This window comes from Sceloporus undulatus, chromosome 5 (genome assembly GCF_019175285.1).
Source record: "Sceloporus undulatus isolate JIND9_A2432 ecotype Alabama chromosome 5, SceUnd_v1.1, whole genome shotgun sequence".
NCBI classification, from domain to species: Eukaryota; Metazoa; Chordata; class Lepidosauria; order Squamata; family Phrynosomatidae; genus Sceloporus; species Sceloporus undulatus.
In genome coordinates, this window is record NC_056526.1 from 11,063,690 (window position 1) to 11,090,765 (window position 27,076).

At 41.1% G+C, this 27,076-nt stretch overlaps 2 protein-coding genes across 4 annotated transcripts in view; one reads left to right on the forward strand and one right to left on the reverse strand.

Annotated features, from left to right (window-relative positions):
- The window catches only part of USP6NL (USP6 N-terminal like), a 681,049-nt gene that overhangs the window by 199,249 nt on the left and 454,724 nt on the right, over positions 1–27,076 (reverse strand). The window lies entirely within an intron of this gene.
- The window catches only part of PROSER2 (proline and serine rich 2), a 40,204-nt gene continuing 34,934 nt past the window's right edge, over positions 21,807–27,076 (forward strand). The window contains exon 1 of one of the 3 annotated variants that reach the window (XM_042469879.1): positions 21,807–21,944. The gene's annotated coding sequence lies outside the window, so the exon portion shown is untranslated. Of the gene's footprint in view, positions 22,030–27,076 lie in introns of all 3 variants that reach the window. The other 2 variants (XM_042469881.1, XM_042469880.1) reach the window with 2 other exon arrangements.

Consider the following 27,076-nt stretch of genomic DNA (forward strand, 5'->3'; position numbering starts at 1 on the left):
CCTTATATTAATATTTTTCTTCCTTTTCTTGAAATGTTAAAAATATGAACATTATCTATTGGCAGTTTGGAGATTTTCCACAAATTGAGTTGAACCCCCCCTCCCAATCTCAGACTGAGATCACTACATAGATCCTTAATTTCTGGGTAAAATAAAATTATGATACATTGTGTAAGAATCAAATTGTTTTGGTTTGACTTCAGCTAATTAAAGTTGATGTATCCATTTTTCTCCCATGGCTATTGTTAAAGCCCCATATATCATTTCAGTGTTAAAAGGTTTGCAGTTTTCCACCTTTCAGCTATTACTCTGGCAGCTGCCATCAGCAGAATCATCATTCATTCTTTTGATGCTATTCTTGCATTTGGTCCCTTCCAGGTGTTTAATAGTGCCTGTGCTGATATGGCATATGACATGTATATTATGATGGCCTCTCATGTGTTCCTGCCAGATGTATCTATGAGGGTGGTAGGACAGAAAAAAAAGCATCCACAGAAGATTTCAAACTACAGAGAGGCTCATCTAGGGAGACAGAGTCCATCTACAGGGCTTTATAGGTCAAACCAGCACTTTGAATTGTGCCTAGAAATGGAGCCAGTGGAGCTGTTGTAACAGGGAAGTGTGCTGGTTGACAATCTGGTTCAGAAGGCTGCATCTTTCTGAACCAGCTGAAGTCTCAAAACGCTTCCAAGGAAGTCTCATGTGGTGTAAAGGAATATTGCAGGGTAGATCTCAGTCAATAAAGCAGTGACAAATGAGCCAAAGACTTTGCATTTTCAGCAAGAAACCTATCCAGCAATATCCGCAGAAGGGCAGGGCTCTGAAAATTATTTGCAAAGGGATTTTTGAAAAGTGAAGCAGTTATGAGGTGGTGAGCCATCTCTTGCCTAGATGTTGGATGAACTACCAGGTAACATTGACTACCAGTAGTTTCTCCTAGATGTAGTCTTTCTGACCACTCAAGTGCACCAAATTTTCCCAGCAATTCATCCAAAGATACCAATCTCCTCCACAAGGTTATTTCTGTAGCTAACCTTTCTGTAAGCCTATGTTTCAGCTAAAGGGGAAAACTCACTGTCATTTCAGAAAGACATAAAGAAGGCACAGTGAACAGGCTGCTGTTACACTGCAAAATTAATGCTGTTAGGTATCACTTTAATTTTCATGGCTTCATTCTATGGACGTCACTCTATTATCCACAGGCTTCCTTGACTGAGTCTATCCATCTGCAATGTGGTCTTCCTCTTCTCCTACTACCTCCCACCTTGCCAAGCATTATTGTCTTTTCTAGTAGTCTTCCCATGATATGGTCAAAGTATGGCAGCCTCAGTTTAGTTATCTTGGCTTCCAGTGAGTACAACGGCCTGATTTGCTCTTGGACCCATTTATTTGTCTTTTGAGGAGTCCATGATAGCCACTGAACTCTCCTCCAGCACCACATCTCAAATGAGTTGATTCTTTCCCTGTCAGCCTTCTTCCCCATCCAGCTTTCACAACCATACATAGTGGACTGCTTTGTGCTAGGCAAATAAACTGAGCTATTCTGCATATAACCACGAGAGGGCAATACATATCCATGTCTAAGTGCGCACTATCTTTTTGTGTCTTATACACACTGGGTGGCACACCACAACCTTTCACCAATGTCTCATTTTTACCAAAGCCACAGGATTGACCAGTCAAAGTCTGGTGCATAATGGTAGCTGGGAGATCATACACCTATGGTCAAGAACAAAATGGAAAGTAGGAACTCAAACACTTACGATTAAGGAACAGAACTGGGTCTGTAGAACTTTCACATATTAAAAAAAAACCACTCTGACTTTTGTCATGTTTGTTGTTGTTAACCACCTTTGAGTTGATCTCAACCCATAGTGACCCCGTGGATGAGACATCTCTAAGACACCCTGGCCTCCACTGGTAATTTCATACCTGTGGCCTCCTTATTAGAGTTTGTCCATTTCATGTTAGTATCCACATTTAGGAATTCTGCACCCAAGGTGGGCTCAAGTATATTGTTGCTATTGATGAACAGCTAGAAGTTAGAATCTTTGCCGATCTATTCACACAGAGACCCAATCTAGATCCTGACTGACTACCTACCCACCCACCCCCTGTTGTACAGCTTCATCAGCTTTATTGTGAGCCCATAAAATAATGAAAATATACTTTTAATGTGATTGTTGGATGTAAAAAAAAAACCCTGTTATTTCTAGAATGTGGCTGTAGCTAGATTCCTGACTGGGACTGGTTTTAGAGAAGAGATAACTCCCTTGCAACAACATTACTGGCTATTGGTTGTGCACTGACCACCTTTGTGTGGAGTAGTTAGGATTAGACAAGTCTCTTTTGCCAGATGATCTCAGAGATATACCAACAGAGCAATCTCCCAACAGAGCTGTTCTACTAGCTAAGATTTGCCAGAAGAAGAACCCAAAAAGGGAGCTGAAAAGGAAGGAGTCAAGTTATGCCAGACTGAAACTTCCTCACACCCAGGGAATCAGTTACAAGGCTGACACTAAGGCCAAAATCAGTAATCCTAAATGATTTCAACCATTCCTCATCTGAGGAATACATTCATTACAGCTGCATTGGCTCAGCTGGTATTTAGCCATCTTTACCAGTAAGGATAACATGCTTTGACATTGGCTTTGATTCTATGACTACTGTCAAGAAGTACAGTATCATGAATGCCCATGTCATAGATGTTGTGTATTTAGTTTAGTCCTTGGTGACTTACACTGGCATGACTGTGGAGGGAGGGGGATTATGCCAGTGTGAGTAATTTCTTAACCACTGGATCAGAAGGTATCCAGCACCTCCTTTCACAGTGCATTTCTCCTGACTGGATAGTAGCAAGTGGTTGGCACCTGTACATACCTCTGCCTAGTCTCTAATTGCTACAGGATTGTGCCCTGCTGTTGTCTGGCTGTCAACACACAAGCAAGGAAAAAAGTGAGATTCTTCATCCTCTGAGTCTCCAGTGTATATACCGGGGGGGGGGGGGGGGGGGGGGACAGGACGTTATACTCTGCCAGCATCCAATAGGATCCCAGCCTGAGTTTCTCAAGTCGATAATTTTTTCCCCAGTGGCAGGCTAACATGGCTACACATCCAAAAATTGTTACCTCAGGCTTGTCCCATTAAACCTAGATGAGGCACCTGAGAATACAAACATCTTATTGAACTCTTGTAGTGACAGAATCATAGAGTTGAAAAGGATCACAAGAGCCATTAAGTCAACCCCCTGCCATTCAGGGATACACAACTAAAGCACTTCCAAAAAGGTTACTATCCAGTCCTGTTTAAAACTTCTCCAAAGGGGAAGAAACCATCATCCAAGGCTGTCTGTTCCACTATTGAACTACTCTTACCATCAGAAAGGTCTTCTAATTTTTAGGTAATTTTTTTCTCTTATAGTTTGAATCCATGCATTCATGAACTGGAGCCACAGAAAACAATCTCCGTCCATCTTCTACATGACAACTCTAACAATATTTAAAGCTATCGTACCCACTTCAATCTCCTCTTCTCCAAGCTAAATATACTTAGCTCCTTAAGCCATTTCTCATAAGGCTTGGTTACCAGACCCCTTGCCATCTTGGGCATCCTTTGGACATGTATTCATAGCAACAATTCTTCAATTAAAATTGCTTCCTTAGAGAGCAGCAGATAAACTATCCCTGAACATCTTACTGGAGAAGCCAAAATGCACTTAGCTCATTCTCTTTCCCTTCCCATCCTATCATTAGATCAAGAAGGAACAATGCTTGGTTTGTGATTCACATTTTCTGCAGAGTCACCCTCTGGTCTGCTGGGCAGGTGGAAAATTTGCTACAACCTGTATTTGCAATCATCTGGTTGCTGCAGATAAAACAATATGCACTTCGATATCTCCAAATCTAAGCCGGAACTTCTTTCCTTATGTACCATAAACAAACACTAACCAGATTCTTTGATTGGCTTTTGAACCATTAATATTGGATTAAAGTTGCATAAGAACATTGGTGGTCCAACGAATGTTTTAAATGGAGTATGTACAACTCCTCTACAGGGCTGCTAACACAAGACTGTGGCAGGGTGATTCTAGAAGAAAATGGCATTTCAGGGGAGGCTATGCACTGAATTCCCTGAGCCTGAATGCAACGGTGGTAACAACTGATCGTAACAATGGTGGTAACGATATTTATTCTCTGAAGATGCCAGCCACAGGTGCTGGTGAAACATCAGGAAGAAACTCTTCTAGAACATGGCCACATAGCCCGAAACCCCCACAAAAACTATGGATGCCAGCCATGAAAACCTTCGACTCCAGATTGATATTTTATTTCAAATTACAAAGTATGACATGATAAACTGAAAAAGAAAGAGAAATAAGGATACAATACTGTATTAACTCTATGTACTTCAATGTGCTACTGAATATTTGTTGTTGTTAACCACTCTTGAGTCTATCCAACTCATGGTGACCCTATGGATGAGACATCTCCAAGACTCCCTATCTTCTACTGCTTTGCTCATTTCCTGCAAATTAAGGTGCATGATCTCCTTATTAAAGTCCATCCGTCTATTATGGGGCCCTCCTCTCTTTCTACATCCCTCCACCTTTCCTAGCATTATTGACTTTTCCAGTGAGTCATTCCTTCAATGATGTGACCAAAGTACGACAATCTCAAATTTATCATCTTGGCTTCCAGGGAGATTTCAGAGTTAGAATGGTTCTACATGCACTACTCCACTTATGCCACTGTCAGCTAGATATATCTGTTGCATTTGTCCCCAAAAAATCAATCCACATAGCACAACTTACAGCTGTGTATGTCACACACTGGATGCCAGCCACCATTTTAGATGTGGATACTGCCACCCAAGACACTGAAGATTTTGCTCTAAGAAAAAAAAGACTGTCAAATTTAATAATCTCCCTATCTGGCCATTATGTTTTCTCTCCCAGCTTCCCATTTGGCATTTCTAGTATTTTGGGGAAGTACTTGAAATCCTTTTCTAGAATTTCTCTAATTTTGTAATTAGGGAAAACAACTGGAGATCTTGAGCAGAAAATTCTAAGTACCTTACCAAACTACAAATTCCAGGCATGTTCTGTATGTCAATTTAAAAAAACCTCTGCTTCAAAACCAAAGCCAAATCCTATGCGTAGTGTAACAGCTTGGTAAAGGTGCTGTGGCAAGAGGTATCCAACCCCTCTTTGAGCAATGTCTTTCTTTCCAGATACTCCTAGTTACTGATTGGTTGGTTGCAGAGGAGCATCTGAGAAAGAAAAAGAAGCTGTTACTACCCACTACACACCCAGCACTTGTGTAGTTTTATGCTCCACCAGGAGCCTCATTTGGTTTCAGCCCAAGAATGCTGCAGTTCACCAGAGTGATTCCTGAGGTTATAAAAGAAAACGTAGGTATCCCATTTCCCTAAGCTGTGCATTATGTTGTATTCAAATACCCTAAGATGCCAAGCTTTCAATAAATCAATTCTTTGGAAAATAAAGGTGCGGTTTGCTGTTGTTCAAGTTTAGTCAATCTCTTGCCACGGTAATGTTTGTTTTGGTGCAGAAAAAGAAGCTGATAACTAAAGATAGCACATTAAAAAAACTATAATTGAAAGTTCTGTTCAAACAAATGGCGGGCATTGGGTGCCACATGGACTTGTGATAGATGGGGTTTTTTCATTAAAAAACACACACCTGGATATTTGTTATTGCTTCTTTAAAATACAAATTCAACTTTTTCAAAATACTCTGGCTGGGATATTGCATCAGCAGATTTAGCTGTGATAATGGATATAGGACCTCTGAGCCTCCAAATGTTCAACTCTAACCCCCATCAACCTGATTTCCATGACCAGTGGCCAGGGATGATGGAAGCTGGAGTTCAAAAAAACATCTGGAGAGCCACAGGTTAGAAGTAGTAAGTCTGATCTCATTTATACAGCACATGAGCTCTCCCACCAAACTATGTATCTCAAAAAAGAAGCAGCACATGGCTCCCCAAATAACTAGATTGCCTCTTGTTTGTCTTCTCCAGTGCCTTTTGTGACCATAAATCCCCTCCATCTCTTACCTACCCACTCCATCTCTTTCCTGCCTTCCAGAAGTTGAGAACGTTAGTTTTTTTGTACTCTAGGCACAAAAAATCTATCTTTCCCACACTTCAAATTAGAACACATGGCAATATCTTCCTTAATACAGAAAGAATACAATGCAACTTCATAGTTATTTATTTATTTATTAAAAACTTTATATTTAACCATATACAGTCATCCCTTCATATCCACAGGGTTCCTTTTTGGACCACCACCAATGATAACAAAAAACACAGGACCTCAAGTCCCATTGTTCCCAATGGTGGCACACCATGCTCATAACCATGCTGGCACAGGTTCGTGCACACACTGCCACTGGGTTGAATGGGACAGGCTATCCATGGATGCTCAAATCCGCAGATTGCAAGCCTGCAGATGGCAAGAGCCAACTGTATCTGAGAATTTCTGAGTGATACAATTAAATCAGTTTAGAACAGCTTAAAAGAAAAATAATAGCTTTAAAGGGCTAAAAACATATTAAACAATTTAATCCTTAAATTTAAAACCAGGTAAAACAGTTTAAAATAATTTAAAACCATTGGGTGTGCATTTGCCTTCAAGTCACCTTGTCACCTCAATTTGAGAAGGATGTTGACAAAATGGAATGCATCCAGAGGAGGGCATCCAAAATGGTGAACCATCTGGAAATGACTTAGAGAGCTGGGTATCCTTAGCCTGGAAAAGAGATGGCTAAGGAGTGACATGATAGCCCTGTTTAGGTATTAGAAGGGATGGCATACTGAGAACTGAAACTGGTTTGCTGCAGTTCTAGAAAATGGGACACAGAGCAATGGATTCAGACTACAGGAAAAGAGATGCCACCTAAACATTAGGAGGAAGAACTTCTTGAGAATGAGAACTGTTCAACCATGGAACACACTCCCTTGGAGAGTGATGATGTCTCCTTCGTTGGAGGTTTTTAAACAGAGGTTGGATGGCCATCTGTTCGGGATGCTTTGACTGAGAGTTCCTGCATGCCAGGGGGTTGGACTAGATGACCCTTGTGGTCTCTTCCAACTCTATAATTCTGTTGAGTTACTGATAATTATGTAGCCAAAATGGCATGCACAAGAGAAAGCCATTGTTGGGGAAGACACCAAGGTCTGCAAGGCAGGGGAAGGGGAATTAAGCCCAAAAATAACTCAGTGAAAATGAAGTTCCCATATGGGGTATGGAATCCTGATGGACTACATTATTATTATTATTATTATTATTATTATTATTATTATTATTATTATTATTATTATTATTTTATAGAGCACTGTAGGCTTTACACAGTGCTTTACGTTGTGGGGGAAAGAAAGTAAGGAGGGGAAAGAAGGCACTAGAAACGAGGGGAATTGAAAGCAATGGCTGGAATCCAAAAGAGAACAGCCGTCCAATACTACAAGAGTTTGTTGCAGGTCCAACTTGTTCTTCTCCTGTGTGGAGTAAGTCATTAAAATATTTAAGTAGGAAATAACCTGTTAGAGAACCTCCTGCATGGCCTTTGGGCTCTTTAGCAAGGATGATTAACATGAGTGGCACTCCCATCCCATCCTGATAAGACACTAAGAAGCAAAGAGAAAGGCACCAAGCTCTGTTTCCACCGCATTCCTTTCCTCTAAAAAGCTGTCTCTGCAGACCAAAGAAACCCCGGTGTTTACTGACCCACCCATGTTTGTACTGAACGAGAACCGTGCCTGCCCTTAGCCTGAGAACAAGCAATGCTTAGAAAGGGCAGCTTAGAGAGCATTAGGCAGCTGTGTGACTGGCCACTAGTGCTACTCCTGACACTGCCGCCACTTACACAAAGTGAATACTCCATTAAACAATTAAGGAACCAAAAATCCACAAAGACGGCAGTTTCCATGTTGTAATCTGTAGTTATATTCCAAAGTGTGATGGAGGGAGGGAGACCAAGAGAAGGATGGAAAGAATTGCTGCTAATCCGCTTCCAGGCAGAGGTAAACCCATCATCATTCAGACTCACAGCTATTGTGGGCATTTGTGGGATACTGAGAGGTTTTTTCCCTCCAACTATTTGGCCTCTATGGAAAATAACACACTTCGGACCAAATACTATTGTTAGTCCTAACTAGAGTAGATTCTTTGAATCAGTGGGATTTACCTATGTGCTGATTCATCATCCAGCAATTGGTTCAATGGGTTTACTATGCTTGGGGCTAACTAACAGAAAGTTTCCAAAGAAGTAGCCTTGTTAGTCTATTGCAACATAAAAAGAGAGTAATGGTGTGAATCTACACTGTAGAAATAATACAGTGTGACACCATGTTAACTGCCATGGCTCTATCCTACAGAATCCTGGGATATATAGTTTTGCATGGCACCAGCACTCTTTGTTAAATATCATATAAAACTCCAAATCCCAGGATTACATAGGATGGAACTATAGCACTTAAAGTGGTGTCAAACTGCAGTATTTCTACCATATAGATGCACCCAGGGAGAAGAGGCGGGGGAGATCTAGCAGCACTTTCAAGAGTGATTTGTATTTTTGCACGAGTTTTCATAGATATTAATCCACTTCTTCAGAAGTAATATAGAGTGATACTAAAGCCTCCGGTTATTAAGCATATTTATATAGATGAGGGAATGGGACAGAATAGTAAAGGATCCAGAAAGGTGCATATTGTGACTCCCACACTATGTGCAGCTGTGTAGAGTGATACAGGTCTTTCAGATCTTTACAATGGTCTGTTACTATTGAAAGCAACAAATCTGCTTACCAAAGATCAGTTCCCTCAGGGTCAAAACCTTCCCAGAGAATATTCCTTTTCTTATATGTGCAGCAGTGAGCAGTCATGATTTAATATACTGTATGTAGTGCATCATGAAACCATTATCTTTGTTCATACCTCTGCTAATGGATTGGATATGATTCACAAATACAAATTTCTTTGTGAATTTGTGAAAAGTTTCTTTTTCTAGTCCTTCTTTGTAGTTTCCTTGTTTGAGGACTGTGACTTATAAATCCTGTATTGTAGTTCCAGGAAGGTTGGAATGTTCTGCAACTGCCAACTGAATACTGTTGCTCTTCTTATTGTTGCAGCTTTGCTTTCAAATCAGCTCTGACCTATGGCCATCCTATCCTAAGTTTGGCAAGATGTATTCAGAGGAAGTTTGTCATTGCCGCCTTCTGAAGCTGAAATAGGACTCACCCAAGGGCATGCAGTGGGTTTCCATGGCTGAGCAGGGATTCGAACCCTGGTCTCCCAGAGTCCTAGTTCAACACTCAGATCAGCGTATGATGCTGCCTTGAATGTGACGATGGGAGAAGGGCAGGATAAGAATAGAATAGAATAGAATAGATAGAAGTCAGGCCACAAATTTACCTATCAGAAGCTTTAAAAACCTACCTATCGCCCTACTTTCCTTTCTTCCTCCCGTAGACCTGAAGCCAGCATACATGTTTCTTCTTTTCTTCACATTATCTTCACAATAGGATAGATGGAAGTAGACAGGTAGGTGAGGCTGAAGAAAGGGACTGGCTCCAGGTCACCCAATGAGTTTGATGACCCAGTGGGAACTTAAACTTGGATCTCCTGAATCCCAGACTGTAAGCATCTCATTGTGCTGTGTCTCTTAACCGACAAGCAGAATAACATAGTTTGTTAGTTTCTGGCCTAGAAGTGATGAGAGTGAAATGATGTGACCAGCGGTGATAAAGAACTGCATTATACTGTATCATACTAAAGCTAGGGAAAGTTACCTTTTTTGAACTACAGCTCCAAAAATCCCCATGGCTTGGATGGAAGTTTCTAGGAGTTGTGGTCCAGGAAGTAGGGATACATTTTGTCTGTATTAAAAAAACATTCAGGAATAGCCATATTGGCCATAGAGCAAATCAAAAATCCACCAAACAATGGTACCTTTATTGGACCAACCAAAATGCACAATTACGTGTTCCAAGCTTTCCAAGTTCCATTGGCTTCTTCATCAGGCAAGGTGTCAAAAAAAATTGTTTGTATGTTTTGGATTGGTTTGGATGAGATTTCACCCAAATTTGAAAAATTCTTCATTTTTGGGGCAGAAAGCACTTCAGAGTCCAAATTTAAAAATGACTGAGGGAAAAAAAATCCAAACCTGACAAATTCATCCATCAAGGCTGAGGACTTTGAGTTCTGAGCTCTGACTTTAAATCTCTTTATTTTCAACCAGGTTGGGTGCTAAACTGGTTTTAGTACAAATTCTTAAGAAACTATCCAAGCTGCTTGACTCACTAGTGGGATACATTTGAGCACCTTCAGCACACCTACTTTAAAGTTTGGACTAAAACCCAGAGCAGATCGGCACTACATTCTCATGGGAGCCACACTAGCCTCCATAGGAAGGACCTCCAACATGTGTGTATGTGTGTGTGTGGTTTGTTTGTTTGGGGGCAGGGAAGAATAGCAGATAATATTAGCTTCCATTGGAAACAACGTGGTCTATTACTTTAAGATAATGGAGGAATGTATGAATTCTTCCACATTCCTCCACTGGTTAAGCTGCTCTCACAAAGGCCACTTTGATGAAAAAGCTGACATCAATTAATAAAAGTGCCAAATCCAATTATTATGCCATTTGGCTCCTCATGAGAAGCTTATGCATGGAATCTATATTTAGACCCAGCTCTGGATGGATCCTCTTCTTCTGGGAAAAGAGGGGCAGAAATGGAAGCAAAGCTAGAAATTTCAGCATGTCACTATTTCCTCTTTCTCTGGAAGAAAAAACGAAAAAGGAAACATTAATACATCCAGCATTAAAAAGCAAAACAAAAACAGGGATTTCCTTGAAAACAGCTAGCAAACATCAGCTTTTCCCTCTGCCATAAAAACTGGTGACTCCCATGTCAATGGAGTAATGGATGACACTGTTTGGCCAAACTTTATGAGAGTTGTACAAGGTGCTGATCCATAGTTGAAATAGGTTCAACACTTACCTAACTCCTTTAAAATTTGGACTAAAACCCAGAGTAGATTCACTACCCCATTGACATAGGAACTACCAGACATCACTGGGAGTGGGCAAAGACTTTTTAAACTACTACTTGGAAAGTCATTTTGATGAAAAACAAATGAGTAGATTGACAAGGTGAAGCCACCTGAAACTGGTCAGTGGTAGGACAATGCTCTGGGTACCGGAGCATCATCCTACCATTGAGCAGTTGGTGGTGTGTCGCTTCAACATGTCAGCATAGTCATGTGTTCAGGTGCTTTTAAACTGTTTTATTTTATTTTTTAAAAGCCAAAAATCCACCCAAGCAGCAATATTTGAGGATGACATGTACAGTTAATGTGGTGCACTTTTTTTTAAAAAAAGGTACTGATGTTACAAGACATCCATCTCTGTCATACTACACACTTAAAGTGCTTCAGTACGACTTCAAATGTCATGGATGCAAACTATGGGATCCTGGGATATGTAGTTTTGTGAAACACTAGACCTCCCTGGCAGAGAATTTACCAGACTATAGATCCCAAGACTCTTATTATTTAAAGTGATATCAAAATAAACATAGTTAATGTAGAATTCAAAGACATAGCCGTGTTAGTCTGGAAATCCAATATGCAAGGGGATTTGGTAGCATCTTTGAGACTAACTGAAAGAAAAAAGTTGGTAGCATGAGCTTTTGTAGACTTGAGCCTACTTCCTCAGATGCATAGTTTATGTTGTTATGAATGAACCTATGGAATCAACATAGGTTGAACATCCACAAAGCAATGGTACCTTTATTCAGCCAAGCAAAATGCACAAAATACACAATGCAAACTTTCAAAACTCAAAACTTGGTGAAGAAGCCAGTGGACCTTCAAAAGCTTGTGACATGTATTTTGTGCATTTTGCTTGGTCAGATAAAGGTATTACTGTTTTGTGGATTTTGGATGTCATGGTCCTTTGCTATATGGCCAGTTTATGACACGGTTTGCCAGCTGGCTTGAATAAAAGCCAAACACTCTGGGTGTAGTCTAAAGTAGCTCTTTGAATCTTGACTGAAAGTTTAGGGACAATCGCTACACATTATGCGTGCTCAATTACCCATTTCAGTCATTCATTCCTTTGGAATGAATGAAATCTTTAATTTCACAGGACACTAGTCCTCTTAGGTCATTTGTTTGGTTAAAATTAAAGCAAGTCTATTGGTGTTGGCAGTGGGTGCTTCGTGCAAGCAGGCACACAGACACATCGGATGCCCCCCAGAATATTCTCCTGATTGTACAAAAGTTAGAAGAGCCAGATGTAGCTCTGCTTACCAATGAACCAACAACTGAATAGGACTTGCATCTCATATGTGGGATGTGCAGGAAAGCATTACAATATGAAACACTCTTGTCGGAAATTCAAACCAGCAGTAGCCTCCATCCAATTGTTGGGGCGAATACACTTTCACTTGGGGTTTCAGTGTGAATCTAAAGAGCATACCAAGGTGTCATTCTCTTTCCCCAAATAATGTCAGTAGCATGGATAGCTCCTTTGAAGTTACATACAAAAAACCTGGAATGGATTCACTGCCCCATTGGCATGGGGGCCTACAGCTAGGCACCCATGTTCTTTTACAGAACACTCCATTCCATACCATCTGCCACTTTATTTTCATTTTTTTCTTCCACATAAAGGGTAAGACAAAAAAAATTGTGGCCACTGGACATCAGTTTTTCTTGGCCTGTTTTGGGATTTTCCCTCCCTCTTGGGGTGTGTGTGTGTGTATGTGTGTGTGTGTGTGTATATATATATATATATATATATATATATATATATATAGAGAGAGAGAGAGAGAGAGAGAGAGAGAGAGAGAGAGTATGTGTATGTGTGTATATGTATACACACACACACACACACACACATATATAATACTTGACTATAGGCCAATTGAGAGCCAGCATAGTGTAGTGGTTTGAGCGTTGGACGACTCTGGACACCAGGGTTCAAATCCCTGGTCAGCCATAAAACCCACTGAATGACTTTGGGCAAGCCACACTTTCTCATCTTCAGAGGATAGCAATGACTCCTCTGGTCAAATCCTGCCAAAAAAAAACTCATGATAGGTCCGCTTTATGTCACCATATAAGTCGGAAGTGACTTAAAGGCACACAATAACAACATACGTTGACCTCATGTATAAGTTGAAGGCAGGTTTGTGGCCAAAATTATGGATTTTTGATATGGTTCGTGGATAAGTCAAGGGTAAAACATAGGGGCATGTAACAAAGAATCTAAAGGATGGACAAAGGAAAACAATGCCAAAAAACTTACAAAATTCCAGCAGGCATAACTGTGCTCATCCTAAAGGCTGGTTGGATGAGAGAATATGAGGAGTCAGTGCTTCCAGAGTATCTTACACTCTTACCTTTCACCAGGGAATGGTTCCTTAAAAAAAATAAGAGTTAAAGTCCAGTATTTACATTGACCCATGGATAAGTCAAGTCAGGTTTTTGGGGTTAATTTTTTGACTATGATTTCTAGACTCATACATGAGTATATACAGTAATGTACTTTTGCAAAAAGAGAGCCAGTGTGGTGTAGTGGTTTGAGCGCTGGACTCTGCAGACCAGGGTTTGAATCCAGCTCAGCGAAGGAAACCCACTGGGTGACCTTGGACAAGTCACACTCTCTCAGCCACAGAGGATGACAATGGCAAACCCTCTCTTAAGAAATTTGCCAAGAAAACCCCATGATAGGTTTGCGTTAGGGTTGCCATAAGTCAAAAAGGCACATAACAACAATTTTGGCAAACTTTAGGGTTGCCCCCATACCTCCTTGTGTGAGAGCAGTGCTGTTTTCAGACATCTGGATCTATACTAGAAAAATACATTCACTAATAACATGCCATATAGGCTATAGCAGATTCTGTGCACTGAGATGATGAGGGTTTTGTTTTTTTGTTTTTTTGTAACTATACTGCTTTTGAGTCATTCTCTCTCTTTTTCTCTTCCTCCAACTGACCCCAGGCGGGATTTTAGAAAATGCTGTAGAACTCGCTCCTTCATGCTCTGTTTTGTATTTCCTTTTTCTTAGATGTTCTTCATAATCTCACTTACTGTTTCCAAAAAGGGTGGATGTTGCTCACGGAAACCAGTTGAGTGTGAAGTTGTGTCATTCACTTGGTTTCCAAATCCAGGCTGTACACTTGCCTGAAGGGTTGCCCTGTACTTGTACACCAAATAATTATAATAAAAATTCCTCACCCTGCTTTCAGAGAGACTGGTTAGGCTGGTTTTTAAAAGCATGTGAGGCATGCACCTCTTTCCTGTCCCACAGACTGCCAACAGCCCCCAGGGCACCAGCTGGTTATTACTAAACCACTCATTATAGCCTTTTGCATGTGATTATGGGCAGGTGGAACTTTTCCAAGCAAGAAGGAGAAAAGATGCACTGAACCCTCTGTGGTTTCTCTGTCACAAAAAAGTGGGCCTGTCTTAGCCAAGCTGATGGAGAAATATCACTTGATGTGGAACCAAACAATTTCCCATCTGAGCTGCTTGTGTCATGTTTCAACTGTGTTTTCTTTTAGTCTTATACAGTGGGCCCATAGTCTCCACTAGGATTTGGTTCCAGGACCCCCGTGGATACCCAAATCTGTGGATGCTCAGGTCCCATTAAATACAAAAGCATAGTAAAATGATATCTCTTATATAGAATGGCAAAATCAAACTCAGAGACTGGTGTCCGGTGTTAAGGCTACATTTTTCTGTGGAAAAAACATAATGTCCTTGCTGAGGACATCCTCCTTCTTCCCCCAGGCCAAATCCACAGAGGCACATGGTACATGACAGTTCATGCATGCTCATTGTGTATGGTACACAGATGCTCATGCATGTTTGATTGTGCATTTGATTTTATATTTTAGTGTCTTAGAATAAAAGAATCTTAGAGCTGAAAGGTGACACTAAGGCCATATCGTCCAACCCCTGCCATGCAGGAATACATAACTAAAGCACTCATGAAAGATGTTTATCAACCTCTGTTTAAAGACCTCGAAAGAAGGAGAGTCCATTACCCGTCAAGGCAGTCTATTCCACTACCAAACAATTCTTACAGTAAATAATTAAATAAATCCTAATGTTCGTGAGGAATCTCTTTACTTGTTATTTGAATGCTTTCAGTTGCATTCTAGTCTGTGGAGCAGCAGAAAATAAACTCACCCCATCCCTACAGATATTTTAATGACATGGCAAGAAATGGACTTCCAAACGGATTTAAAACAGAGAGACGGAAAAGCTATGCTTCCTGGAATATAACTTCCAGAATCCTCCAACAGCTATCTGCCAAATATCCAGGCCAATTCAGAAGAATACACAGGTACAGTACATCCAGGATTAACATGAAGGGAGCATTTCATTGCACAATATAAACACATGGAAGGCATTGCCATGAGACATCTGAAGGGCTCCTAAGGTTTAAAAAAGGATTGGGAAAAACCACAGATAATGGTTACTGTTTTAAACTGAACGGTTTTAATTGCTTTTTATCTTTTCAATTACATTTCATCTTTTTAAGTGTAGCTTTCAATCACTTTAATATAGGTTCATTTCATTTTAATGTTCACTTTTTGTATGTTTTTCATCATTCTGTTATAAACTGTAAGCTGCCTTGATTCCCAATATTGGGAGAAAGGTGGGAGATAAATAAATAGGTAATTCCACCACTACAAATGTGCTGTTTATTATATCCCACATCTCAGGACAAGGCATCGCAAAATGTTGGGCATTCAAGAAAAGTGTTGTACATTTAAAAAAAAAAACTAAAAACACTCATATAAATGCAAATTCATACTTCTTAGTCAGGCACAAAATGGAGGACATTTTGAAATTCTTCCTGAACAGAAATAGGACATATCCAGGAACAGGAAGATGTCTGGTCGCTCTGCCCAAATATAATACTCTACTGGCTATACCACTTTGGCTCTCAATTTTGGGACAGATGGAGGAAGGAAGTGTTTATATTAGCTTAAGCCATTTGTCCATCTGTCTAGAATTGTCTGCTGTGACTAGCAATGGCTTTCCAAGGTATCAGGCAAAGAAGGTCTTGCTCATCATCTGATCCTTTTTAACTAGAGAGGCCATGGACTGACCCTGCAGCTTTCTGAATGCAAAATACCTGTACTATCATTAAGCTAAGTTCTATACCCATTTTCATTGTAGGTGGCCAGAGCCATGTGAGCAGAATTGGCATCTGTACTGGAATTGGGAGACACAGCCAATGCATTTATACTGTGTTTCATCAATCCTCTTTGGATTATTGTAACAAGCTCTATTTGGGCATGCCGTTGAAGACTCCTTGGAAACTTCAGTTGGCCCAAAGAACTGCAACTGGATTGTTAACCAGAGCTGTCTATAGGGAGTACACAAGTCCCTTCTTGAATAAATTTCTCCCTTGATCTTGAGTTCATTTCTGGGAGAAAGGCGGCATAGACATGAATAATAATAATAATACAAACAACAATAATAATAACAAAATAATAACAATAACAATAACAAAACAACAAGAACAATACTGTCAGTAGCTATGATGTACTGTATACGAGCCTATCTGCATTGGAGGTTAAAATTATTTTGAATTGGCACTGGATGATTGCGGTGCTGAAGCTACAGTGCAATACAAGGTGTTGGTTATTACCTATAAAGCCCTAAATGGCTTGGGCCCAGGGTACTTGGAGGACCGCCTCTCCCCATATAGTCCACCTTGCACTCTCAGATCGGGCGGAAAACATTTATTAAGAGTTCCTAAAGCAAGATATACTTCGTATCGGAGGGCATTTTCCATCTCAGTCCCACAGCTTTGGAACTCCCTGCCCGATGAGCTCCGCGTTGTCACCTCCCTAGATGTATTCAAGAGGAATTTGAAGACCTTCCTATTCCGCCAAGCTTTTCCCCATGTGCCTTAATGCTATCTGTTATCTCCCCTTGATGATGTATACTGTTCAATCCAGCTATTTGTTATGGTTTTTATGTTTTGTATAATTGGTTTTAGAAGTTGTATAGTTTTTAATTGGTATGGTTGGGTGGTTTGCACATAGTTGGGGATATATGTTGTTTATAATTGTTGTTTGTTGTATTTTTTTTGTTGGAAACCGCTATGGTCTACACAGGAATAGAGGAATATAAATAAATAATATTATTATTAATATTATTATTCAAACATGAAAACCATCTCTCTGAGCTAGAATGACCCTTGAGCAGTCTTGCCCCAGGTATTGAATGACCAAGTAATGTACACACAACAATCAAGATCCTACTCCACTTCAATTTAATAACGAAATCTGCCAGAAGTTATGTTTTGCATCCAGAAGTTATATATTGAATACCAATGCAGTGTAACATACATGGGTCAATGATCCATGTCCATGTCATGTGGAAAGGCACAATTGCAATGTGTCATGTCCTTCTTTTGAGGTCTTTAAACAGAGATTGGATGGGCATAGAGGCAAAGCACATCCATGTGCTACTCTGTGTACTTTAATATAGAATCATAGAATTGAAAGAGACCTCCAGGGCCATCATATCCAACCCCTTGCCATGCAGGAAAGCACCTCCAACAAATGGCCATCTAGCCTCAGCTTAAATACCTCCAAACAAGAAAACACCACTGTCTGAGGCAGCAGTTCACTATCAAACAGCTCTTACATCAGAAAGTTCTATCTAACATTGCGGTGGGATCTATTTTTCTTCAGTTTGAATCCACTGCTCCATGTCCTGTTCTCTGGACCAGCAAAAAACAAAACAAAACAAGCTTGCTCCATCCTCAACACGATATCCTTCAAATATTTAAACAGGGCTTTCATGTTAGTTCATAACCTTCTCTTCCCCAGGCTAAACATACCCAGCTCCCTAATTCATTCCTCATAGGGCATGGTTTCCAGACCTTTCACCATTTTCATTGCTATCCTCTGGAGAGACTCCAGCTTCTCAACATCCTTCTTGAATTCTGGTGCCAAGAGCTGGACACAATATTTCAGGTGAGGTCTCTGACTAAAGCAGAATGAAGTGGCACTATCACTTCCTTCCATCTAGACACAATATTCCTATTCATGCAGCCCAGAATTGTATTGGCTTTTCTAGCTGCTGCCTCATGATCAATTTGTGGTCCACTAAGCCTCCTAGATCTCTTTTTGCATGTATTGACATGAAGCCCGATATCCCTCATCCTGTAGCTGTGAATTGCATTTTTACTACCTAAGGCCCCATTTACACTATGGAAATAGCCCGGTGTGAAACTGGGTTATTTCTGTGACATTCCCACTGCCACTGGCACCATTGGGGGGGGGGGGGGAAAAAAAAAGACAAAAGGATGTATTTTTTACTGGGTCCTTAAGTGTGTCTTTTTTTTTAAAGAATCGCACCAATCCGCATCTTTGGTAATGTGAGTAAGCTACTGAATCAATTTGGATTGTGCTGTATTGTTCCCGAACAAGGAGGCGTCACCATTTTAAACTGAAACGGTGGCAAATGTGAATGGCAACAGGGTTAAAATGCCATGGAGAGATTTGGAAATGGAAAATGTAGTGGGAACCACTGATCCGGTATTGCGTCACTGTGGAGATTCAGATCTCCTCAGGACAAAAAGGTAAGTGTGAATGCCCCCTAAGTGTAGTATATTGCATTTCTCCCTGTTGAAATGAATATGCTATTGCACAGTCAACAGTCCGAAATATGCAACCCTGCTTACACCACTGTCAGCTGCTTATGACCATTGAACTTAGCCAAAGAAAATAAATCATTCCATATGTGCTGCACAACACAGGCTTGTGTATGTCACTCACAGGATACCAACTAATGTGTGAATTAGTCCTGACTTCCAACCAAAGTGTGTATTTCCTCCTTTTCATCCCTTCCCAGCCTTGTTTCAGCTTCTTCTGTTCTCTTCTTTACTGTCAAATTTAAACTATACACTTCCTGAGGGCACAGACCCATCATTTGGCACCTATTGATTTCAATTTCAGTCGAGAAGATGGTCATTAAGATCCAGGATCTTGTCAGTCAGTAGCCCTTCCCACATCGTGATGCTAACATTTTTGCTCAGAAGTTATGCTTACTATGGTGTTAGCTGGATGGAGTCTGGTTGGCCACAGGTACTCATGCTTTGATTACTCTTTGATCACAGTTTAGACTATTCCAGTGAACAGCTCCTATTCGCTTTGATTCAGAAAATGAAGTTCTGCAGCAGAGATTTTAATTTTTATTATCTTCTGTGAAAAAGAGTTGAAAGTGGGGTGCCATGAGACATCGGAATGGCTCCTAAGGTTTAAAAAAGGATTGGGGGAAACCAGAGGGGATTATTACTGTTTTAAATGAAACTGTTTTAATTGTGGGGGAAAAAATACTGTGAAAAAGGGTAGAAAAAAACATTGAAAGTGGGGAATGGCCACAAGAACCATTTCACTGTGGGACTTTAATTGCCCTCCCCAAATTAGACTGGACCATGCGGGGTTTGTGCAGAAAACATTTTTGTGCAGGGAAAAAAAATGTTTCTGTGTAAAAAACATCTTTGCAGATGAAACAGTGTATTTGGTGGAAAATACAAACATGTTGCTGTTTTTTTCTGGTCAAACCTGTATGTTTTCTTCATTAAAAAAATGACATTTCTTTTGTTGCACAAATTAGTTGGGTTTTTTGTTTTTGTTTTTTGAGTGAGTGAGTTTCTTCACTCAAACCTTTACAGTAATTTATTTACTTCCTGGGCCTCTCCATTTATATTCTGTGGGATTATTATTATTTTAAAAAATGTATTCTGCTTGTTCTGTAAACTACTTAGAGAATTTATATTACAGAGAGCCAGCATGATGTAGTGGTCTGAGTATTGGAGTATGATGCTGGCGACCAGGGTTTGAATCCCAGCTCAGCCATGTAAACCTGTCACAATATCTCAGTCTCAGGGGATGGCACTGACAAACCCTCACTGATTAAACTTGCCAAGAAAACTCTATGATAGGGTTGCCTTTGGGTTGCCATAAGCCAGAAATTACTTGAAGGCACCCTCCAACAACATTACAGGGAAGCTGGATAAAGAATATACTGCTGGAATTTGTATTCAAGTAAATAGAAATAACCAATGCTGTGTATCATTGGTGCGGAACATGTGGGCCTCTTGATATTTTGAATCTCCAGGTCCTACCAGTGCCAGGCATCATGGCCAATGATCAGATGTTGGGAATTGTAGTTCAACAACATATGGAGGGACACAGGTTCCCTACCTGGGCTGTACACCACTGGTTTACTGATTTCTGAATGAACATGCATGGGATTGGACTACAAGACCCTAACACATTTTCCACTCTCTTCCAAGGCAATGTCTGTCAGAAGAATAATGTGATGGATTAGGCTTTTGGATAACAAGAGGGAGAAGGTAGGAATGAGAGCATTAGTTTGGGTTTAATGTCAGTTTTTTCTGTAAATCGTGAGAAGTCAAGCTGTGTGTTTGTCTGGATCATTATCTCTAGCAACCTGTGAGATAGGCGCCTCATCGTTCCTTCCCACAAGAGGGTTGACTCAGCACCAGCATATGCCTCTAATGTATCTGAATAAGCAGCACATGACAATGACACCTGTCCCCCATGCCATGGGAGTGACTCATGCCGGCAGAACCAAGATTAGATCATGGAGGTGAAGTGATGGAAGAGTCATCATGGAAGCTCTTTAGTTGTTACACTTTCTCTTCACATGTGGCTTCAGGACGTTGTCACCATCACAGTCACTCTGGTGTGCATGTCTCCAGTGTTGGTGCATGAGCACACATGGGACCTCGCTGAAGGAGAGGCAGAATATAAACATGGCTAAAATGACTAAATGGAGGTTATCGTACTTTGGGAGCATCATGAGATCTGTAGGGAGAGGCGGGATATAAATAAATTATTATTATTATTATTATTATTAGAGATGTTGTGACTCACTAGAAAAGACAATAATGCAGAGGACGAACCATGTTACAGATGGATTGATTCAACAGAGGAAGCCACAGCCCTGAGTTTGCAAGGTCTGAGCAGAACTTTTGGTGAGAGCACAATGCATAGTCCCTGACCATTGTTCATACTGTCCAGGTGTCATGGGAGACCTAAGGACCGACACAGTAGCTTAAATGTGAAGTTGAAGGCTTTCATGGCCAGAATCCATCGTTTTTGTAGGGTTTTCGGACCATGTGGCCGTGTTCTGGAAGAGTTTATTCCAGATGTTTTGCCAGCACCTGTGGCTGGCATCTTCAGAGAATGGTGGCATGGAAGTGAGTGGGGTATATTTACTGTGTGACCCTTGTTTGGGAGGAAGTGACATACATGTTAATCTGTGTGTGTTGTTCTGTTGTTGAATGGCAAGGCCTCTAGATGTCTATTTAGTTAATGGTCCATTATCGTCTGGGAAAGCCCCTCACCTGGGCGGTTTTCATTTGCATTTGCTGGGTCTTGATTTTGGTGTTTTCAGGACCAGTAGCCAAACTTTGTTTACTTTCAGGGTTCCTTCTTTCCTGTTGAAACTGTCCAGGTGTTTGTGGATTTCAATTCAACTCCCAGAATTCCATAGCCTTGAGCCAGGCCAGTTCAAGCGGTGCCACAGTGGATTATTTCTGCAGTGTGTTCTGGACCAAGGTCTGCCCACCAGCCGGCCCCCTGAAAGCGGGAGGGTCCGGAGATCTGGCAGCCCCAGCCTGAGCAGGATTCGAACCCAGACCCCGCCACTCCCTGCGCCTTTAAAGGGCTGGGAAAGAAGGCAGGGCTCTGTCCTCATGCTGCCTGGGCGGTGATGATGTCAGGGACGGAGAGGCGGAGTCCCCGCAGGAGTCCGAGTGGCGTGGTGTGTGTGTGTGTATTTGTTTCCAAGGCTGGCACCTGTCTGCACCTTCCTCTGCCCGGGCATCGCGGCGCTCGCGGGGCTTTTGCGGTAAGAGAAACTCCCAAGACCCGCTCTCTTCCCTTCCAGTCGCTCTTCTTAAAGTTGGGGTCCTTCTTAGACTCTTTGGATGGAGGTGAGCCAAAGCCTGCCTGCCTTCTCTCGCTCGCTCGCTCTTCCTTCCTTTTCCTTCCTCCCTTTCCTTCCTTCCTTCCTTCCTTCTCTATCTCTCTCCCTTCCTTCCTTCTCTCGCTCTCTCCCTTCCTTCCTTCCTTCCTTCCTTCCTTCCTTCCTTCTCTCTCTCCCTCCCTTCCTTCCTTCCTTTTTAGGCTGGCTTTGCCTTGCCTGCAGTGGAGATGCGCGCCTGGCTGGCCCCTCCTTACTCCTGAGTAGTCCCACTCTCAATGCCAGGCTTTCCCCTCCCCTGGATCTGTGTTTTCTTCCTCCTGGGGAGCGATCCATGAGCTGCTTACGCCGGAGCCCTTGCTGGGGAGGGATCGGATGGTGCAGGGATCATGGAGACTTTAGTAGCAGCAGCAGTAGTAGTATTAATAACACTTGTAAAACTGCCCCAGCCCTTTCCACAGCAGAGCTCAGTCAGAGACGAAGAAACAGCAACAACATAATACTAACTAGTATAAAAGGAAGGCAGAGAAACAACAAATGAACAGCCACTGATTTGAAATGCCTCCCGGAACAAAAGGGTCTTAGCCAAGGTCCAAAACACACTGCAGAAATCATCCAGTTTCAGATCCCAGGGTACCTGAGGATGGAGCTAACAGTCCTCGAAATGGTGTCAAGCAGCATCATTTCTGCAGTGCAGATGCGCCTGAGACTCTTGCAAGGTTTTTCCCCTCTTTGCGCTGGAGCAAATGTTGTTCATGCTGCCACTTGGAGTATGCAAGAAGAGGCTGAACTGCTCGCAATTCTTGTATATTTCAAGCCAGGTTTTCTTTTGGGGTCTCCAGTTTGGTACTGCTGGCTGACTTGAGTATCTGTTTTGGGTGGAAAGGTGGGCTGGAAGGAAAAATAAAGCTCTTTGGCACTTAAAAGTGGGGTTTTCCAAACTTTCTCCCACCTTATTGCGTCAGTCTACTTCTTCAGATGCATTTGTGGAGTGGAAGATGTATCTGAGGAAGTAGACTGAAATCTACGAAACCTTATGCTGCCAATTTCTTTCAGTAAGTCTCAAAGGTGCTACAAGATCTCCCTATGTACTGATTCTAGAGACTAACATGGCTGTATCTTTGAATTCTACTGTTTGGGGTTTGTTTTGGGATTGCTTTTTGTTTTGCCCAAGTTTGTGCACACACATGTAGATGATGAAACAACTATATGAAATAAAACATATATATGTGGGGTTTTCTGTGATTTGTAGTTCAAAATGCAGCTTTTCCATGTTTTGCTCTAATGCTTGTAAGAAACCTGGTGATCTTGAAAGAGCTCTTTTAAAGACTTTCTTTCTTTCTTTCTTTCTTGTAGTCTTAAGGTGCATCTACACTGTAGAAATAATTCCCCTTGACCGCCGTTTCGGTGCCTTTACTCCATCCTATAGAATCCCGGGATTGGTAGTTTTACAAGGCCTTTAGCCTTGTCTGCCAAAGAATGCCGGTGCCTCACCACACTATAACTTCCAGGATTTTGTAGAATGGAGCCATGTCAGCTAAAGTGGTGCATTATTTCTACAGTGTAGATGCACCTGAAGTACATTAGGTAGATGCTGAAATAACAGTGGGCATTCTGTATCATTTTGCACTCGATCCATTTGAACAAACAGGCTTAAATAGTGCCAGGATAGAGCTCAGTGTTATAATTCAAAGATATAGCTATGTTAGTCTGGAAAATCAGTATGCAAAGGGATCTTGAGACTAACTGAAAGAAAGAGGTCAGTAGCATGAGATTTTGTAGACTTGAGCCTACAGATGCATTATTATTATTATTATTATTATTATTATTATTATTATTATTATTTCAGTGTCCATCAAGCTGGATCAATTCAATTCAAGACTCAATATTAGCCAGGCTTATTCAGAAGAAAACCTGAATTGGGTGGGACTGACTCCTGCGTGAGCCATGGGGCAACAGTTATGCCCATGCTTGCTTGGGAGTAAACCTTGGTTGAATTTCATGCCATGCGCTATGTATATCTGAGTAATCGGAGGATTAGGTCATCTTCTTTGGCACGCTGAAAAGGTTGTAGAATCAAAGTTGTTCAATACTATTGGGGCCAAGATTCAGTAAATTGCTCTGCTAATTTCGTACGTTCAAGAATGCCTTGGGCTTGTATTGCTTCTTCTACCTGATAGTTGTGGTGTGACTTCAAAATGCTTCCCACTTATGAGGACTCTAAGGTGAACCTATCACAGTGCTTTGTTGGTATGTAGAGAGACCCTTGTAGCACCTTTGAGACTAACTAAACTAAGAAATAAGTTGGCAGCATGAGCTTTCAGAGAGTTACGTCTACGTCTGCAGATGCATTTTCTTGGCAAGAGGTGTTCAGAGTAGGGTTGCCATTGCCTTCCTCTGGGGCTGAGAGAGTGTGACTTTCCCAAGTTCACCCAGTGTGTTTCCATGGCAGAGCGGGGATTCAAACCATAGCCTCCAGAGTCTTAGTTCAACACTCAAATTACTACACCATAATGGCTCACCCCAGCCTGGCTGATACAGTATACACAGTTTAGCAAAAAAAACCTTGATTTTTATGGGAATAAGAAAAGCAATTTGCAGTATGTCGGACATGAAGACATTTGAAACTAGAAGTCCCACTGTGGGAGTAGCTAAAGGAATAGCTTAAAGTAACCTTTTTAGATCCTGGCCTTGTACACAACTCAGTTTTTAAAAACCCACACATTGAGGTTGGGGAGGGGCAGAAATGAAAATGTAGAACAAGAGTCAACATCGCCCATTATTTATTTATTTGATTTATATTCCCCTTTTCTTCTGGCGTGGGACTGAAGGCAGGTTTACATCAAGTTATAAAGCAATTACACAAACCTATTTGATGCAAAGGTTGTTTTTTCTTACAGTAAATACACAGTTCTGTTAAACATGAAATTGCGACAGTGGAAAACAGGTTAAAGTGTAGTAAAGAGATAAGAGCTTAATACAGCCCATTAAAAAGATCTTTCTGCTACTGTAACTTAAAAGTAACGCCTGTCTTAATTTTTAAAAGTCTTTGCAGTTGGCCCTCCATATCCATGGATTCTGTACTCACGGTTTTCCTTTTAATGGCTTAGTAGCCCACATGAATCAGCCACCAAGCAGGCCCGCTCTTGCATCCTCACTAAACATATCTGTGAAGAAGATCTTAAAACCTCATATGACTTTAGGTTTACCATTTTTCCAGTTGACTTCCCTCTTAGAGCACCATTTGGGAGGGTGCATTTATATCCCGTTTATGGCTGCATTTGCACTACAGATATAATCCAGTTTGATACTGCTTTAACTGCCATGCTCTAGAATTCTGGGATTTGTAGTTTTGTGAGATGTTTCAGCGAGCTCTGATGCCACAAGAAAGTACAGTTCCCAGAATTCCATAGCACTGAGCCATGGCAGTTAAAATGGGGTCAAACCGAGTCATTTTTTTAGTGCCAATACAACTACTGTATATAAATAAATAAATAAATAAATATTTACTGTGTGTGTGTGCGCGCGCACACACACACACATATTATATATAGTTTCTGGTTGGCCATGGTGGGAACTGAACATGGAACTATAGATAGGCCTCTAGTTTGATCCAGAAGGGATAACCTTACGTTCTCTTGGATCAAATTTGAGGATTATAATTTTAAAGTGTGCGGACGGTTATCATTGTGGATGAAGCAGAAAGAGATATTGAACCAGAGATTTTGTGTTTGATGTTCTGGGGGCTGTTTTAACCAACAAGGAAATGAGGTGGCTTTTCCCCCCATAGTGCTCAGCTCTTAAAAACAATTATTTCTTTGTGTCCTGTTGATTTCACTGGTAGCTCAACCGGCAGCCTTGAAACTCTACACATGGTAAATCTTCTTTGCAGGATAGAAGTGGGCGGAAGCACTGTAATAATGACCCTTCTGTGTGTGTGTGTTAGTCTTTTCTGCGTTGCCGATCAGCCTTTTCGCCTTGTGTAACCTTTGTTGAGTTTGGAAGCATGCTTACCTTCTCTGACCAGGTGCCACTTTTCTTGATCACGCATATATCAAAAAGGCTATATGAAACCAGGATAGATGGAGATGGTTCAGATATCTGTCTATAGTGCTTTTCTACATCCAGTATATATTGTTAGTTTGGTACAGCTTTTTAAAAAGCTCTCAATAGTTTTTTTTTTTTTTGGTGGGTTTTTTGGGGTATGTGGCCATGTTCTAGAAGAGTTTCTTCCTGACCTTTTGCCAGCATCTGTGGCTGGCATCTTCTGAAGATGCCAGCCATGAAAGCCTTCGACTTCACAGCTCTCAATAGCCTTCACATGCATTACACCAGTAGTCTGTACGGTCAGCCACCTAGCAGGCAGCTGAAGCAATATACAGATATAGCAATATAACCCAACACATCATAAAATCAAGGGGGGGAGGGAGAGACTTCACCACTAGAAAAATATAAACAAAGAGATACAGCTCACAAAATGGTTCACATACATTACATCAGTAATGTGTACCATCATCCACCTCGCAGGCAGTTCAGGCAATATACAAATAAAACAATGTGTTCCAACACATCATAAAATCATTAAAAAAGCAGCCTTCAGCACCATAGAAAAATAAAGAGATACAGGTTTTTAGCTCTCAGAATGGTTCACGATCACATCGGTAATCCATGCAGTAATAGTACAGGTCCAGTGTTAAAAGTATAGCTTGCAATTATTGTCCGAGGAGCTGCTATATGGCCCATCCTTGAAAGAGGAGAGGTTGTTGAGGACTTAATCCAGTGCTGTTTCAGTAGTGGCACCTCGAATGTGGAACTTCCTCTTGAGCTTTTAGTGGTCTTTAATGTCACTCTGTAATTTTATTTTTCTCTCTCCCTCTTTATTTATATATCTATACAACTGAAGGATGTTTGTTTGGACTGATTTTATGATGTGTAGAGTGTTATTGTTCTATTTGGATATTACTACAAATCCCTGCTAGGTGAAGGGTTGATTTACAAATGTGTAACACAAGATCCAGCATGGTGTAGTGGTTTGAACATTGGACTACAACTTTGGA